Source organism: Culex quinquefasciatus, chromosome 3, assembly GCF_015732765.1.
Source record: "Culex quinquefasciatus strain JHB chromosome 3, VPISU_Cqui_1.0_pri_paternal, whole genome shotgun sequence".
Classification (NCBI taxonomy): domain Eukaryota; kingdom Metazoa; phylum Arthropoda; class Insecta; order Diptera; family Culicidae; genus Culex; species Culex quinquefasciatus.
In genome coordinates, this window is record NC_051863.1 from 69,013,421 (window position 1) to 69,030,053 (window position 16,633).

Genomic DNA, 16,633 nt, shown 5'->3' on the forward strand with positions numbered 1-16,633 from the left:
AACCAACTCTATTACGTAAACTAGGTGTACTGTTGGAAAATCAGGCTTATTTCCAGCCGATTCATTTTTCCTTGCTCTGTTGTCGACCCACAGGCACCAGGTTTAGCGCTTCCAACTCCAACGGCGGTGCTGCTCTGCGGTGGTGACACAAGGCACATCGGAACTGGTCCCGGAAGGCGACGGAATATATCTTGGCAGTGTGACGACGACCGGGGTCCTTATCCTTGTCGGTTGTTCGCATAACGCAATTGCACGAGATCTTGAGTTGATCAGGGTTGCCAATGTTATATTCGAAGATTTTTTTATTATTGTGGAAATGAGAAGGTAAGACTTGCCAAAAATATGGATCGAAAAGAATCTAAGAGTATTTTAACACTCTGTAAATTAAGTCCAGTTTTAAGTTATTGTTCGACCAAGGCACTATGCGATGCTAAATTAATGTCTTTTAGCCAAAAAGCCTTTATTTCGGCTAGAAAATGCACTTTAAAGGTTTTGGTCGGCTCATACATTGGGTGATCCCAAATTAACATCCCTTTGACAGATTTTTTATGAGAAACTTTTAAAATGTTCAAACCACAACAATTTTATTCGATGCTTGGGCAACCTTCCAAAATGTGGAACTAACATTGCACTTAAATTTTAGATAGATATTTGTAAGAAAACACATGTTCTTTCATCTTTTGATTTTTAGAATTTTTTTAACATAATTTTGATTTTTCCATTTTCTTCCATAAAAACCCAAAAAATACAACTCCTTATGACGGTGTGATTCGCCGGGGAATCACACAAACCCCCTTCCCACAGCTGTCGCCATCATGTCACACTTGGGACACTTTTTTTTTATTCTTGCCATGTTGCGACATTTTTTCGCCACCACCATATTCACCAATCGTCGTAAATTTGATCGCACGATATGTGTGGGTGTGTGTGCGCGTTGCCCAGGACGATGTTGAAACAAGGGTGCTTTACCCGCACTTGGAATATCGCGACCTGTAAATCATTACCCTGGGAACCCTGGTGTCGGCGTCGTTTTCGAGTTCTCAGGGAGTCAAGCAAATGGAAGTGAACCTTTACGGTTTACTTTTTTCGCTCCTTACCTTCTGGATTTATCGAAAGTAGCTGAATGTGTGCGGTACAATTTATGGTGGAGCTGTAAGGTTGAGTTTACAATCTGATTTTGATTTATGGAACTCATTTTGAAAATAAATTTAACACCTTACTAGAGCGAAACTCACAAAACAGCAAACCTCCATTTAAAAAAGAGCAATTTTTAACGACTACGAACGCTGATTAGTTACTTTTGCCTGGAAAAGCTAATACAAATGACCGACCCATTTAACTTGGCGTTTAACGAAACGGCGTCCAGACTCTGAGAGCGCGAGGATCCCATCAATTCCGAATGACTTCATTATTTTTCCATCATCGTAAGTGCATTCGCAGCGAGCTACTGCAATTGCCCCGACAGCAAGTGAGGTTACTGCTGCTGTTTTCTCATCGCTGATGGCTTTGTTATATTATTTTTTTTGTAAATGTCTGATCTACAACTTTGTAGAACATTCTTACACTTTAAAAAATAACCCTGCAAAGTTAGAAAAAACACGAAATTTTTAAATGAAAAATTTTGTTTTTAATGATAAAATGACACTTCTGGGTCAATAAAGATTCGAAAACTAAATTAAATTTCCCATAAAATGACATGTTCCAAAAATTTTTACAGTCAAGTAACGGAAAATGGGATATTTTTTAAAACTTTTTTAAGTGTTTTTTTTTTTGATGAAAAATACGTTTTTTCGGAATTCTAAGTACAGTCATCCCACATATTCGGAACACCCACAAATTCGGAACACTTTAATGATAATTTGTCAATAGCATGCCAAAAGTAGCTTTTCTGTCGACCTTGCTATTTTTAGAACCTTCATTTGGACATTATCTTGCTATTTCACTAGTAAAAGTAGTACTTTTTGAACAAAAACTTCATTCCAAGACTATTTTGTCCAGAGCAGCAAAACACTGCCTCTAAATGGCCTGTTTCATAATTGTGGGATGTGATTGTGCCTCCCACAATTGTGGAACACCTGAATTTAACTGATATTTTCACATAACAAGTTATCAAACCATGTATGAAACATCACTAAGCTTGAGTTTCATTGGTTCAGTGTGTGAAGTCATTATTTGGTAATAAATATGTACTCCTAGAGAGATCCAAAGTTTTTTTACATTCGTAAGAAAAAAGTGTTCCGAATTTGTGGATTTCAAGGGTCAAAGTAATTCTTCAAAAACTTCATATAAAAGTTAAAATTTGCAGATGTTCGATACAGCATTCGAAAGATCGCAAGAAAAGCTTTCAAATGAAGATAAAAGCGAATCATTAAGTTCAATTATCGATTTGCTATGATTTTTTGAACATTGACCGATCTGGAAACCGTTCCGAATATGTGAAATGACTGTACGCCATCAAATCGGGCATCTAATTTTACATAAAAGTCGCTTTGACACCAAATTTCTATCTCATCACCGTTTCAGGCTGCAAATTATTGAAAAACACCTCTTTTTTCACATGTTCAAAAATGGAAGGGGTCGTACCGCCCCTCCGTCACGAGATATCAAAAAACGGACCTCGGGTTCGTGATCAAGAACTAAAGTTACCCCTTAGGACAAAGTTTCACGCAAATCGAAGAGGGGTCGGGGCAACTTTTCCCGATTTCGTTTGAGTTGGTAGAGAATTACCCATATATATTTTGAGCGTTCACAAACAATTAACGATTTCAGAACCTCCCTGACACATTTGGAAGTGCTTCAAAAGAACACTCCAAGCATTTTTTTGTAACCACCCTAGTTGCTGTAACACCAACCTTAGTAGTAAAATACACTGGAAAAGCAATATCCTGTTCTACGGAATTTGATTTAGTTTTCCTTCTTTACTTTTCTCTACTTTGAAAAAAAAAAACATTATTTTGCAGCAGTCTGCTACGAGATAGTTTCGAGCTAATTTATATTGCATCTGTCGTTTACTTTTATATAATGCTATTTGAGATAAATTTAATCTTTTATGAAGTTAAAACAAACCTCCAGCCATCGACATTTATAAGAGTGCAGCTATTAAAAAATCCCCTAAAATTTGAAAAACAAACCGAACAACATTCCCCCTTACAACTAAGCAAAACAAGTTTTTTTTTTTTTTTTTTTTTAATTTATATTTATTTAAATTTCTTTTCCATGTACATTCATTCAGTTAAAATATTATTGAGTGTCCAATCACAAACGATGACTTTTCACCTCAATTTTAAATACTAGCAACTTTCATTTATTCATGAAATATTGTAGCTTTCGCTATTCAGTGATTTCAAATGTAGGAGGTCCTACATGTACAAAAGGGAAAAGGGATACCTTAAAACTAACTTATAAACTATATAAAGAGCGGATCAATGCAGCTGAAGACTGCAATGATTTTTGTCGAAATGCATCAATTATCTTATTGGACATAACATCCAAAGTGTCAACTTCGGCTAATTGATGAAGTTCACTGGTGCTGAACCAGGGAGGAAGTTTCAGAATCATTTTCAGAATTTTGTTCTGAATCCTCTGAAGTTTTTTCTTCCTGGTTAAGCAACAGCTTGTCCAGATCGGCACAGCATAAAGCATGGCAGGTCTGAAAATTTGTTTATAAATTAACAGTTTATTCTTGAGACAAAGTCTAGAATTCCTGTTTATAAGTGGATACAAACATTTAATATATTTGTTACATTTAACCTGGATACTTTCAATGTGATCCTTGTAAGTAAGGTTTTGTCAAAACCAAGTCCAAGATATTTCACTTGATCCTCCCACTTTAAATTTACCTCATTCATCTTTATAATGTGATGACTTTTTGGTTTAAGAAAATCAGCCCTTGGTTTGTGAGGGAAAATAATAAGTTGAGTTTTGCAGCATTTGGAGTAATTTTCCATTCTTTCAAATAAGAATTGAAAATATCCAAGCTTTTTTGTAATCTTCTTGTGATGACACGAAGGCTTCTGCCTTTGGCGGAGATGCTTGTGTCATCAGCAAAAAGTGATTTCTGACATCCTGGGGGCAAATCAGGCAAGTCAGAAGTAAAAATATTGTATAAAATTGGACCCAAAATGCTTCCTTGAGGGACGCCAGCACGTACAGGTAGTTGATCAGATTTGCTATTCTGATAACATACCTGCAGAGTACGATCCGTCAAATAATTTTGAATAATTTTCACGATATAAATCGGAAAATTAAACCTTTTCAATTTCGCAATCAAACCTTTATGCCAAACACTGTCAAATGCTTTTTCTATGTCTAGAAGAGCAGCGCCAGTAGAATAGCCCTCAGATTTGTTGCTTCGAATTAAATTTGAAACTCTCAACAACTGATGAGTAGTTGAATGCCCAAGGCGAAATCCAAACTGCTCATCAGCGAAAATTGAATTTTCATTAATGTGCGTCATCATTCTATTAAGAATTATTCTTTCGAATAATTTACTAATAGATGAAAGCAAACTAATGGGCCGATAGCTTGAGGCTTCAGCAGGATTTTTATCCGGTTTCAAAATCGGAATTACTTTGGCATTTTTCCAACTACTGGGAAAATATGCCAAATCAAAACATTTGTTGAAAATTTTGACCAAGCTACTTAAAGTTGCTTCTGGTAATTTTTAATTAAAATGTAAAAATGCCATCCTCACCAGGGGCTTTCATATTTTTAAATTTTTGATAATAGATTTTATTTCATTCAGATCCGTATTAAAAACTTCATCTGATGAAAATTCTTGTTCAACAATATTCTGAAATTCTATTGAAATTTGATTTTCAATAGGACTCAAAACATTCAAGTTGAAATTATGAGCACTCTCAAACTGCTGAGCAAGTTTTGAGCTTTTTCCCCATTAGTTAATAGAATATTATCACCATCTTTTAAAGAAGGGATTGGTTTTGAGGTTTCTTAAGAACCTTTGAAAGTTTCCAAAAAGGTTTGGAATAAGGTTTAATTTGTTCGACATCTCTTGCGAACTTTTCATTTCGCAGGAGAGTGAATCTGTGGTCAATAACCTTTTGCAAATCTTTTGAATTCGCTTCAGTGCAGGATCACGAGAACGTTGATACTGTCTTCGGCGAACATTTTCAGACGAATCAGAAGCTGAAGATCGTCATCAATAATGGGAGAATCAAATTTGACTTGGACTTTAGGAATAGCAATATTCCTAGCATCCAAAATTGCATTAGTTAAAGATTCCAAGGCTGAATCAATATCAGCTTTGGTTTCTAAAACAAAATCATGATTTAAATTATTCTCAATATGATGCTGATACCTGTCCCAATTAGCTTTGTGGTAATTAAACACAGAACTATTGGGTCTGGTAACTGCTTCATGAGAAAGTGAAAAAGTTACTGGAAGATGATCAGAATCAAAATCAGCATGAGTCACTAAAGGACCACAATACTGACTTTGATTTGTCAACACCAAATCAATTGTTGATGGATTTCTAACAGAAGAAAAGCAAGTTGGCCCATTCGGGTATAAAACCGAATAAAGACCAGAAGTTCTCTGAACAGAATTTTACCATTGGAATTTACTTTTGAATTATTCCAAGATTGGTGTTTGGCATTAAAATCACCGATAATCAAAAATCGAGATCTATGCCGAGTAAGTTTATTCAAATCCCCTTTGAAATAATTTTTATTTTCCCCAGTGCATTGGAATGGCAAATATGCAGCTGCAATCATAATTTTCCCAAAAGAAGTTTCAAGTTCAATGCCCAAACTTTCAATAACTTTTAACTTAAAGTCACGTAACGTGCTATAAGTCATACTACGGTGGATAACTATTGCAACTCCACCGCCATTTCGATTCATTCGGTTATTAGTTATAACTTTATAATCTGGATCACTTTTCAAATAAGTGCCAGTTTTTAAAAATGTTTCGGTTATAACAGCAACATGCACGTTATGAACTCGTAAAAGTTGAAAAATTCATTTTCTTTCGCTTTTAAAGAGCGAGCATTAAAATTCATAATATTGATGGAATTACTTAGATCCATGATTAAACTTCAGGGTAAGAACAACATCATTCGCAAATTTTAATCCAATCTGGATAGCTTCCATCATGGATGTAGCATTACTCATTGTTTGAATCAAACCAAACAGTGAGTTTTGCAAAAAGTCATTTTTCAAACGTAACATCGCCGAGATCAGAAGATCCCAAAGCGTTGCCAGCAGAAAAATTTTCAAATGAGATTTGAGGTACCTGCCCAATTTCAGAAAGATTGGTAGAGGATTTAAAATTCGTGGATGAACCCGAAACGACGTTAGCATAAGAAATGCCATTGTTGTTACCTAACTTTTCCACGGTAGGGGTATTTCTAGAATTGTTCGAGTGAGACAGCACGAACGTTTGATTTAAAGATGCAGGTACAACCTGACTTTGAGAAAATTTCGGTTTGGATTTCGGCTGATGCTTAGCACGAGAATCCAAAATCTTTTTCTGATGGGGCAATCCCAAAAATTTGATTTGTGATTTCCACCACAATTTGCACATTTAAATTGGGTGACTTCTTTCACGGGACAATTGTCCTTGTCGTGAGAAGAATCCCCGCAAACCATGCATTTTGGAACCATGGCGCAATGATCAGTACCGTGACCGAATGCCTGGCAACGCCGGCACTGGGTCAGATTCTGGCCATTACCGCCATGTTTCTTAAAATGCTCCCACTTTACCCGTACATGGAACAAAAACTGAACTTTGTCCAAAAGTTTCAAATTGTTGATTTCATTTCTGTTGAAATGAATCAGATAAAATTGTGAAGTCAAACCAAAGCGAGAAATATTCCCGTTTGATTTTTCTTCATTGGTATTACTTGGGATGGGGCAAAGCCAAGCAACACCTTAAGTTCGTTTTTGATCTCATCCACCGACAAGTCGTTGGAGAGACCTTTCAAGACCGCCTTGAATGGCCGAGCATTCTTGGTCTCATACGTGTAGAAATTGTGTTTGTGGTTTTTCAAATAACCAACAAAAGTTTGGTGATCTTGTAAAGATTCCGTCAACAAGCGACATTCTCCTCTTCGACCAAGCTGGAACGAAACCTTCAAATTGCAAGTTTCCTTGCAATTCTTCAGTTGCGTTCGAAAGCTGGCCAAATCGGAGACGGAAGTCACAACAATTGGCGGAGCCTTTACTCGTTTCTCGACGGCAGAAGGCTCAGTACGAGGAGAAGGTTCCTTGTCTTCAGTTTCGGATAAAACACCGAAACTGTTTGTCAATGGAATTGGAGGATTGACCTCACATTCAGAATCAGAATCAGACCTCAGAAGAGGCTGTTTTCTTTTTCTGTTTCCGTTAGCCGGTTTAGCGTTCAAACGCTTCACCGACGTAACGACCAAATCTTCAGAAGATTTGCGTTTACCTTTGTTTTGACGCATTTTGCAAGCAAAGTTCTCTTAAAAAGATGGCTTCGTTTGTAAAATACAACAAAATTTCAGGTGGTGTTAGTCTTGAAAAGACTGTTTAGAATTTTGGGAAATAACTCAGGTAGTCTTTAAAAAGACTGTGAATTTTGTTTTGAAATAACTCTGAGCTTAGGTAGTAAAAATACCGCAGCTCTAGTGTCCGTTCACCACGAAGGTTCGCAAGACACTGAAGCAAAACAAGTTGAAAAATGTTATCTTACTTTGAACGCATTCCCCAGCTCTATCTCGCCCGAAGGAGTCGCATGGCACACATTGCACAGCTGAACAGTTTAGAAAATGATAATCCTTTCCGGATCAAACTAAGCGAACGTGTGCTGATGTAATATTACCCACTTTGGAAAGTTTTTCCACCCGCCCCTGCTTGGATGTAGGACAACAATGTTGTGCATCCGAAACAGAAAAATGTCACGTTTTTCCCTCCTATAGTAAGATTTTTCTTTATTTCTCCTACAAGGTGTACCTACCAGGAAAGTGGAACATTGTGGAAGATAAATATGGGGCCTTGTAAGGATATCATCATCAGTTATGGCTGGTTCGCCGAGCGGATCTTGTTGCAGAACAATTTCACAATTTTGCTTTACATCCTCCCGAATCAAACCGCACCGGTTGACTTCCGGTTTCACAGAAAAAAATGCCACGTTGAAAGTATAAAATGCTTGTTTGCTTATTCCTCAAAGAAAGTTAAAATTCTTCATAAAAAAAAACTTTTGCTACAAAACTACTGTCATTCTTGTTGGCAATTTTATGAACTTTTCCATTATGAGTGTTGGGAAACTTTTTCTCCCCTGCGGAATGTCTCGTTGGGGAACCATTCCGTTGAAAGTTGCACAACTTTTGATAAATCAACCAACTTTCACCCCAAGTTGTTATCTTCATTCCGGGAGCTCAAAAGCTGCTCACTAAATCAAAACTGATGGCCCCGGCACACACACACACAGAGCTTTTGTACAATTCTCCGAGTGCGCACTTGAAAATCCTCTGTGTGCCAGGTGAAAACCCGGAAAATTTCAAGTAATTGTTTAGAAGGATTTTCTACTTCGTCTGGAGCAGCTTGCCAACAGGTCGACTTGGCGTGCAGCACGTGGCGGCGGATGTGCACCGGAAAACCCAGGTGCTGAACATGAAGCCGGTGAGCATGACGGTGCCGGTGCTGGTGGTAAGCAGGATTAAAATAATATCCTTTGTGGAAAGTGCACCGAAGCACGGCCAAGAAGTGCAGGGAACCGGAAAACTTTGCAGTTTATCACAGCAGCGGATGAAGGGTGGGCTGGATGATATTTTTATGGATTTGTGAAGATTTTTAGAAAAAAATTCTGAAAATACTGTTGCAACATTGTTTAAATGAAGTAAAAATTCCATGATAAAATTTATAAATTTCAAAAAACAGCGCTTCACCTTACTTTTAAGGCATGAGCATAGTTTTCCGGTTAAGGTGTAAACGAAATTTATGACCAAAAGCAGAGCCTTTAATGTTAGTGTATTCACGAAACCGTGCTACTAACAAGAGTTACTGAAGACTGAACGTCATTCGCATATTTTAAATTTATCGTTTACAAAAATTATAATGCTCTAAACCACTCCATGTAAAAACAAATTCATGCTTTACTGTCAGTGGACTGTCAACATTTCGAACCAGCATGATGGTATTTTGATGCAAAAATTAAAAAAAATACGGCCAGGCCTAAACAATACCTTACCAAATAAAAATATTTTTTCAAGTTCTTTTCACAAAACTAGAAGTAAAAATTATGGCCAAATTACAATCAAAAAAAATTTTTTTTTCCTTAAACGATAAATTTGTCGCAAAATTTCGTTTCTTTCAAGCGAATATTTGGAAATCTCTCCCCAACTGTCAAAACAACATCAGTAAGTTAAAGATTTTATCATGAATCTCTGGTGATATTAAGTGAGAATTTATGAATCTGAAGAAAAGTAGTGGTTGATTTCGAAATTTTGTTATATAATTTTTGGGAGTAGAACACAACATATTTTAAAGCGCGATTTCTTTGGCATTATATATTATATTGAATCTTAATGTCTCTCCTTAAAAACGCTGAATTTTGACTACAAAAAATATGAAAAAAAACTGTTAGCATCTTCGTTGTGAAACTTCTCACTTTTCTTGCTAACGATGCGATAGAAGGCCAAGAGGATAAGGCGGGAATCGAACCCGCGCCCCATAGCAACTTAGGGATCGGCAGCCGAAGCCGCTGACCACCGCGCCACGAGGCCCACCCTATGTACAAAGGACCTTTTGAAAAAGTAAGCGAGTAATGAATAGTAATATTAGGCATCCATTTGAATACTGAAAAGTTTTACTTTTCAATACTTGTATTTAAAAATCAATACTATTTTTCAATACAATAATCTGCGAAACAGTTTAGCAATCAGTTTTTGTCTAGAAAAGATAATGATAAAAGTCATTTAAGGTTTGAAAAACTCTATTTCAAAACTCACGAATAATTTATAAAATAAATAAATAAGGACAAAATGCAGTTGGACGTCTGTCAAAAATAAGATTTGGGTTAAAATATTAATGAACTCATTGAAATTTTTTAATAAAGTGACATTTTCATATGTGGTTCTAAAATTTAATATTTATAATTTTTATTATAATTTATTATTTTTATTTTTTGTATTTTTTGATTTGGCTCAAACTTCAAATGGGCGCAATATTCAATGTTTGGCCGTCTTAAAATGTTAGTCTTGATTTAAAAATTTCCAAAATATTTTTTTTCGAAGAGATCGGAAAATTTCACGAATGTTTCATATTTGAACTTTGAAAATCGGTCCATTAGTTGCTGAGATATTGACATTTAGAAATCTTCAATTTTCGTGTTTCTTTTTCATTAGGCGGTTGTAGCTCAGCAACCCGAGATCCAATCTTCAATGTCTTTTAGACAATTCATACACCCAAAATTCAGAGTCGAGATAATCGTACTCTCAAAATTTATTGAGGGCTCAGTGCCAAAATCGATAGAATAATGATACCAACTCACACCATCATAACAAATGAGTTCATTCATTATTTGAATCAATAAATCTCCAACAAGTGTCATACATCGACTTCTGACTTCTCCTTGGTCACCAAACTGTGGTGGCCGAGGCAGCTAAGTCATTGGATTGGTTTGTCAAAGGTCTCTGGTTCGATTCCCGTTGTCGACACTTTTGGTTTTTTGTTTGACGGATGAACCTCGAGAGAATAGTTCTATCGCCCATCTCGAGCTGTGTTCTCTGCGTCCGTGAATGGTACCACTATTATCTCGATTCGAGACCATCATTCTCTCGGACTAGCGCTGCCAGTTTTGGGTGTAGCAAATTTTCTGTAATTCTTGAAAAAAATATTTTCAGAATTAGTCACTTATGGTAACTATTTTTTTAAATCGAAAAACTGCAAATATTTCGCTTAAATCAAACTTTCCGTGGCTATATATTGATAACAGGGCCCTTTATCAAAAAATCTGTAAAGTACTTTAGGATTGTAAATTCAATTTTACATTAAAAAATTATGTCAAATTAGTTTTTGCATGAAATTTTGATTTTTTACAAAAACCACTATTTTTTCAAAAATGTATAACTCGGCGGCAGATTTTTTGATCATGTTTCTCTATGGCTCAAAAGTTGCGTGTTTTTGTCCCCTAAAACATATTTATTAAAAAATCTTGAAAATCAATAAATACGTATTTTGGGAAATCGAGTTTTTGTTAAAAAAAAGTTAATTAAAAAATCTGCAAATTATTTTCCCGTTTACTTTTTTTTCAATAGTCCTCAACAATACCTACATCTTTTCCGAAGACACCAAATTGATCAGAAAATTCACTCAAAAGTTACAGCTGTTTGAATATTTACGTACCATTTTTGTATGGACAGCAGCCAAAATTGTATGGAGGCTTGTATGGGTGAACCAATGGCACAAAAAAGCTTCTTTGGTCATAGGGAAGGCCCCCACAAAGTATGAGACAAATAAAAAAATACAAATAAAATCCATTTCCGGTTTTGGTAGAGAAATGCTCACTGACGTTTCAGCTAGCGTGCCCAAATAAGGGATGGTGGGGCAAGTCTAACAAGCTAAGGAAATGCTAATTAAAAACGTTAAAAATCTGTCGCATGTTTTAATAGTCATCTTATTCTCGGTCTTGACTTAGACTTTGATAGAACTACAATAGAAATGGTTAAAAAAAACTGTTTTTCACCATAAAAATGATTTTAAAATTATTGATTTTCAATACGTTTTACTCAACTAGTGGGGAAAGATGAACAATCCGTTGGTGCAAGAGGAAAAATGTATTAAATACGAAATGAAATAATAATATTTTACTTAAAATGTAATCGCTTATTCGAAAAAAAAAAACATTTAAAAAGGATATTCGGTACATTTTCATAATATCACTGTATTTGGTACGGACATTTTTTTACATTTTTTATCAGTTTTATTTTTGTTTTGTTTTTTTTTTTGTTTTTGCGGTGCTGTACTCCGAAATTTCATAAAAATTTAAAATATTTTTGAACGTGCCTCTGTAACCGGAGGCGGTCGGTCGGATCGCATTGGCGTAATTAAACGAATGGCTTAAGCGCCACTCCCAAAGGGAGACCATTCATCATGTGCTGCTTTGCCCAGCTATGAGACCCTGCCACAGGGCGGGTGTATCCTTGATGCCAAAATTTGCGATTGAGAACGATCCGACTCATCCGAGAACTCGGCGGTTAGCCGAGGCGCTACAAACGGAAGAAAAAGATCGCAAACTCAAAGAAAATACCTCAGATCTAGAAAACAAAAGATTGTACTTGCCCCGTTCTTATCATCACAGGTAGAAAATCTCCTCAATCAAATTTCCCCAGAACGCTTCAGAAGCCAGAATGGCGGAACCCAACATAAAACTACCGCGCAAGTCGTGAAAAGATGCCTCAGAAAACATAAGAAAAAACCACAAATTTACTCCAGAAACTCATAAAAATCGTATATTCAGGTTCGCATAATTTATTCAATACAAAAAAATACTTCGGGCCCTACGAGATTCGATCCGCAGATCTTTAGCATGCTAGTCCTACACGGTACCTCGGTACCACTCGAGTTTTTCTGTCTCTCTACCTGTTCATTTGCAGTGCACTGCTTGGCTAGTAGTGTGCGTTGGCTTGGGGGGCGAAATTCATTCGGGGATCGCTATAATATAATTCACTGGGGGGTTTTGCGATCACGCAACATAATATGGGGGTGGCTTATGTTGCCCACGGGGTTGGCGGAAAAAGAACTGGCCAACGATCGATCATGCGCATGTCGGGGGAAAAAGTACTTACACGACCATGGATTTACGTGTGCTGGTTGGCGATCCGGCGATCAGGTGGTGGCGCGCTTACAGCTTCGGCTACGGCGAGATGGTTCCACCGGCGGCTAACAGCAGACGGGTTGACACTATCGGCGTGCGTTCGGCATCACTTCCGGTGTGCGGGGTCGCACGGGTGTGCAGCTACGATGCTGCGATGTTGGCGTCGGTTGCGACGACGGCGCGGATGCGCGCGGGAACTTGGCGGTGTACCTAGGCCTCCACGAGGCCGTCCCGGTTCGGTCGGTTGGTGGTCGAGGGTTCGACCGCGGCGTGTGTTGACGGACGCCGCCCAGCTCGTATGTTGACGGACGAGCTGCTTGGGGGTTCACCCCGGAACATTGACCCCTTGATGGAGTCCAGAAGCGCTGGGTTGTCGGTTGGAGTGGTCGCTCTGCTACGGATGATGCCGGTCGCCACCTGTGCCGAGAAGATCGCCCACCAATTCCCCACAAATGAGCCAACGCACTAGGTAACCACAATTTAACCACGTTACCTGGAGTATCAGGGTTTCAAACGGTTCCGCCACTACCCTACTCCTAACTCTACCTAGCCGCGAGCTCTAGAAATAAAATCGCAGAATTAACCTCTGTCACTGAAACACTTCCACGACTTTAAACTAACTTCCTAAAAACGATTCCAAAACGGTCCTTCGACCACTCCTGCTTCCTCCACGATCAGGGTAAAAGTGACCGAGTCGAAGTCCTAGAACCCTCAGTAGAGGTGCACTTAGAACAACTTCGGTTCTCTAGAACTCGAGCAACATTACAATTGCAATAATTGCGCGAGTTTAGCCGAAGCATCTCTTAAGAATTTGCAATCTCTGACTGCCGAACTGGAGTGCATCGACCTCCCGTTTGAGTCAAAAAAGTGCTCTTGTCGCAAACTTTAGCATCTGAAGATTCTTCCTTCTTGTGCGGATCTCATAACAGGTCAAGGCAAAGTATTTTGAAAGTCTCCCATAAGGGGTGGCGCTCAACCCATGACATAATTAGGTCGAGGCGTAGCGCGCGAAGATAAGCCAACCATAATTATGGCACGATAAAATATTGGCGAATTCATCTTTTCTGTCTGCCGTTCTTACGGCAGAGGGTTGTACTGATGGTACTGCTACATCATTCCCTACTAAATTTTCGAAAATTTGATTGGTTTGGAACTGAAATTGAAAATTTCTTACCCAAAACCAATCAAATTTTCGAAGCTGAAATTTATCTGAATTTCTGAATAACATTTCGCTTCCGGGGTCATATAGGGTCATCGCCAGTGGCTCACTCTCTGTTTCCAGCACGTAATTTCAAAAACTACGCCTGCTACTAGACCATCAACGTTTTTAGACTCCGGTCTCCAGCAGAAGCTACTAAGAAAATCCAAAACTTCATATAAAATTCATTAAAATAAAACTATAATAATATCTACAAAACTTCGGCAAAAATATGTACAAGAGTAAAGAAGAGCTAAAAAAGAATATATTACATGAGGAAATGATATAAAAAACTGCAACTTCAAAAAAAATAAACTGTTTACAAAATTAATCATCAAGTGATCTTTTACTGAAAAAACCAAAAAAAAAATATTGAGAACTGACTTTGAAAAGTATCCTGGTAGCTGGCATCGCAAACATTCTAACAATCATAAAAAAAAATCTCATCATAAAAACATACCCAAAAAAAAAAAATCAGCAACGACCTTCTACCTCAGTGATAAACACCAAAAACCAAAGAGTCGCTCTATTCAAACTATCACCTTAAGTGAAAAAAATTATCCGACAAATTTAACGAGTATTCAAACCTCAGAAGAAAATTTCCCAAGAAAACAGAACATCATAAAATTTGTCTTAAAAAAAATTGGTCTGTTCTAAGCAACAGAAAACTACCTCGGGATAACCCCAAAAAACCGTTTTCATGAAGTCTAAAACTCAAATTCACAACAATCTCTAACATTAATTTGCATTAATTACGAAACTGTTCATGAAACAACAAAACATAAAAAAAAAACTGCATTGACGTACCCCTCGTCCATCCTGAATGAACAAGTGTTCATTTTCACGTTCACCCTGTTACCAGTCTACCAGTCAACGGGATGTAAACAAAGTGCGTGTAATGAAAATTTAAGTGTCGGGAAAAATGTCTTTATCGCGGAAAAAAGTGGTTTTGTGCTCGGAAAAACTGCTCTACTGGTGGAAAATCGAAAAGGAAAGTGAAATTTAATGTGTCGCTACTTGTGTTTGGCTGTAAAAAAGGTATTTTTCTCTATTTTATTTTCAGGCGCAGGCTGCAGAAGGCGGCCACAAAACCTGGATGAACACGCGGACCAAAAAGAATGATACTAAAAATAGCGCAGATGCTTGTCGGCAAAGTAGAGCTTTCGCTCACTCTGCAACGTGAACTTGCGGCACGAATGAAAAAAAAAATACAATGTTTACCTATGACTAAGTACAAAAGGAGGATCGATCAAGAAGTACTGCAAAGGAGAAAAAGATCGGTAAAGCCAACCGCTCTACGTAAACAAAACTACTTCATCGACCATAATCAACACCAATTAGAAATTATGCTGATATTATGGAAGCAACTATTTACCTCCGATGGAAAAACTTACTGCGAGGGAAAATTCAATGAAAAGCAAGGTAATTTAAGTACTAATTAGCACAATTCACCAAATATTTACAAAAAACTAATGCCAGAACGTGTCAGTTTTAGGTGAACATCAACCTGGACCACCACTGGAGAAAATTCATCGGAAAAAATATACAAAATGGAAAAATATGTACAAAATGGAAAAGGATGAGAAATATTTACAAGGAAAAAAATAATCAGATGGAAAAACTTCGAAAAATCAACAAACAGCTGCACACTGTCCCTGTGCAAAACCGTGAATAGTTTTCAAGTTTCCTAACAAAATTCAATAGAATAAGTACTAAAACTAGAATTAACTTAGGTACACTACTAACTATACTTTTACTAACTAAATTATGTCTAAATATTTACAAATTTGTACAAATTCCGTCGTTTTGGCGTGAATTTTCGATGCTGTTCGGTCAATACGATCGTTTGGTACTCGCTTTACTTCTTTCGCCTGATTCAGGCCACGACTCATTCGATATCATCGTTTAGTCTCCCGTTAAACAGTCATGAATCGAGTTCACTACTCTGGGCCGGTCATCGACTTAACTCAATCTTATTTGTGGAATGAAAAGCTTTCCCGCGTTCAAGGGTTTAATTGATCGAATTAACCTCCCATTATCAAATCATCTGCCTCGACAGGAGTCAAAATCGGTGGATTTTTGTGGTTAAAAATTTCCCATTAACGGTATTTTTGAAAATTCGTTCATTTTAGAATCTGTGGTCACTTTTGAATGGTGATAAAAGTTACATAGCCCCACGTTGGGCGCCAAATGTAACCGGAGGCGGTCGGTCGGATCGCATTGGCGTAATTAAACGAATGGCTTAAGCGCCACTCCCAAAGGGAGACCATTCATCATGTGCTGCTTTGCCCAGCTATGAGACCCTGCCACAGGGCGGGTGTATCCTTGATGCCAAAATTTGCGATTGAGAACGATCCGACTCATCCGAGAACTCGGCGGTTAGCCGAGGCGCTACAAACGGAAGAAAAAGATCGCAAACTCAAAGAAAATACCTCAGATCTAGAAAACAAAAGATTGTACTTGCCCCGTTCTTATCATCACAGGTAGAAAATCTCCTCAATCAAATTTCCCCAGAACGCTTCAGAAGCCAGAATGGCGGAACCCAACATAAAACTACCGCGCAAGTCGTGAAAAGATGCCTCAGAAAACATAAGAAAAAACCACAAATTTACTCCAGAAACTCATAAAAATCGTATA

The 16,633-nt window shown here is 37.6% G+C and overlaps 1 protein-coding gene and 1 long non-coding RNA gene across 3 annotated transcripts in view; one reads left to right on the forward strand and one right to left on the reverse strand.

Moving 5' to 3' along the window:
* The window catches only part of LOC6046389 (calcium/calmodulin-dependent protein kinase kinase 1), a 296,769-nt gene that overhangs the window by 192,083 nt on the left and 88,053 nt on the right, over nt 1-16,633 (forward strand). The gene's annotated exons all lie outside the window — the stretch shown is intronic.
* On the reverse strand, nt 12,407-13,805 carry LOC119770085. The gene is made up of 3 exons (XR_005278650.1): nt 13,420-13,805; nt 13,292-13,357; nt 12,407-13,215 (listed from the first exon to the last, which is right to left on the reverse strand). It is a non-coding gene; the product is annotated as an uncharacterized LOC119770085 (long non-coding RNA).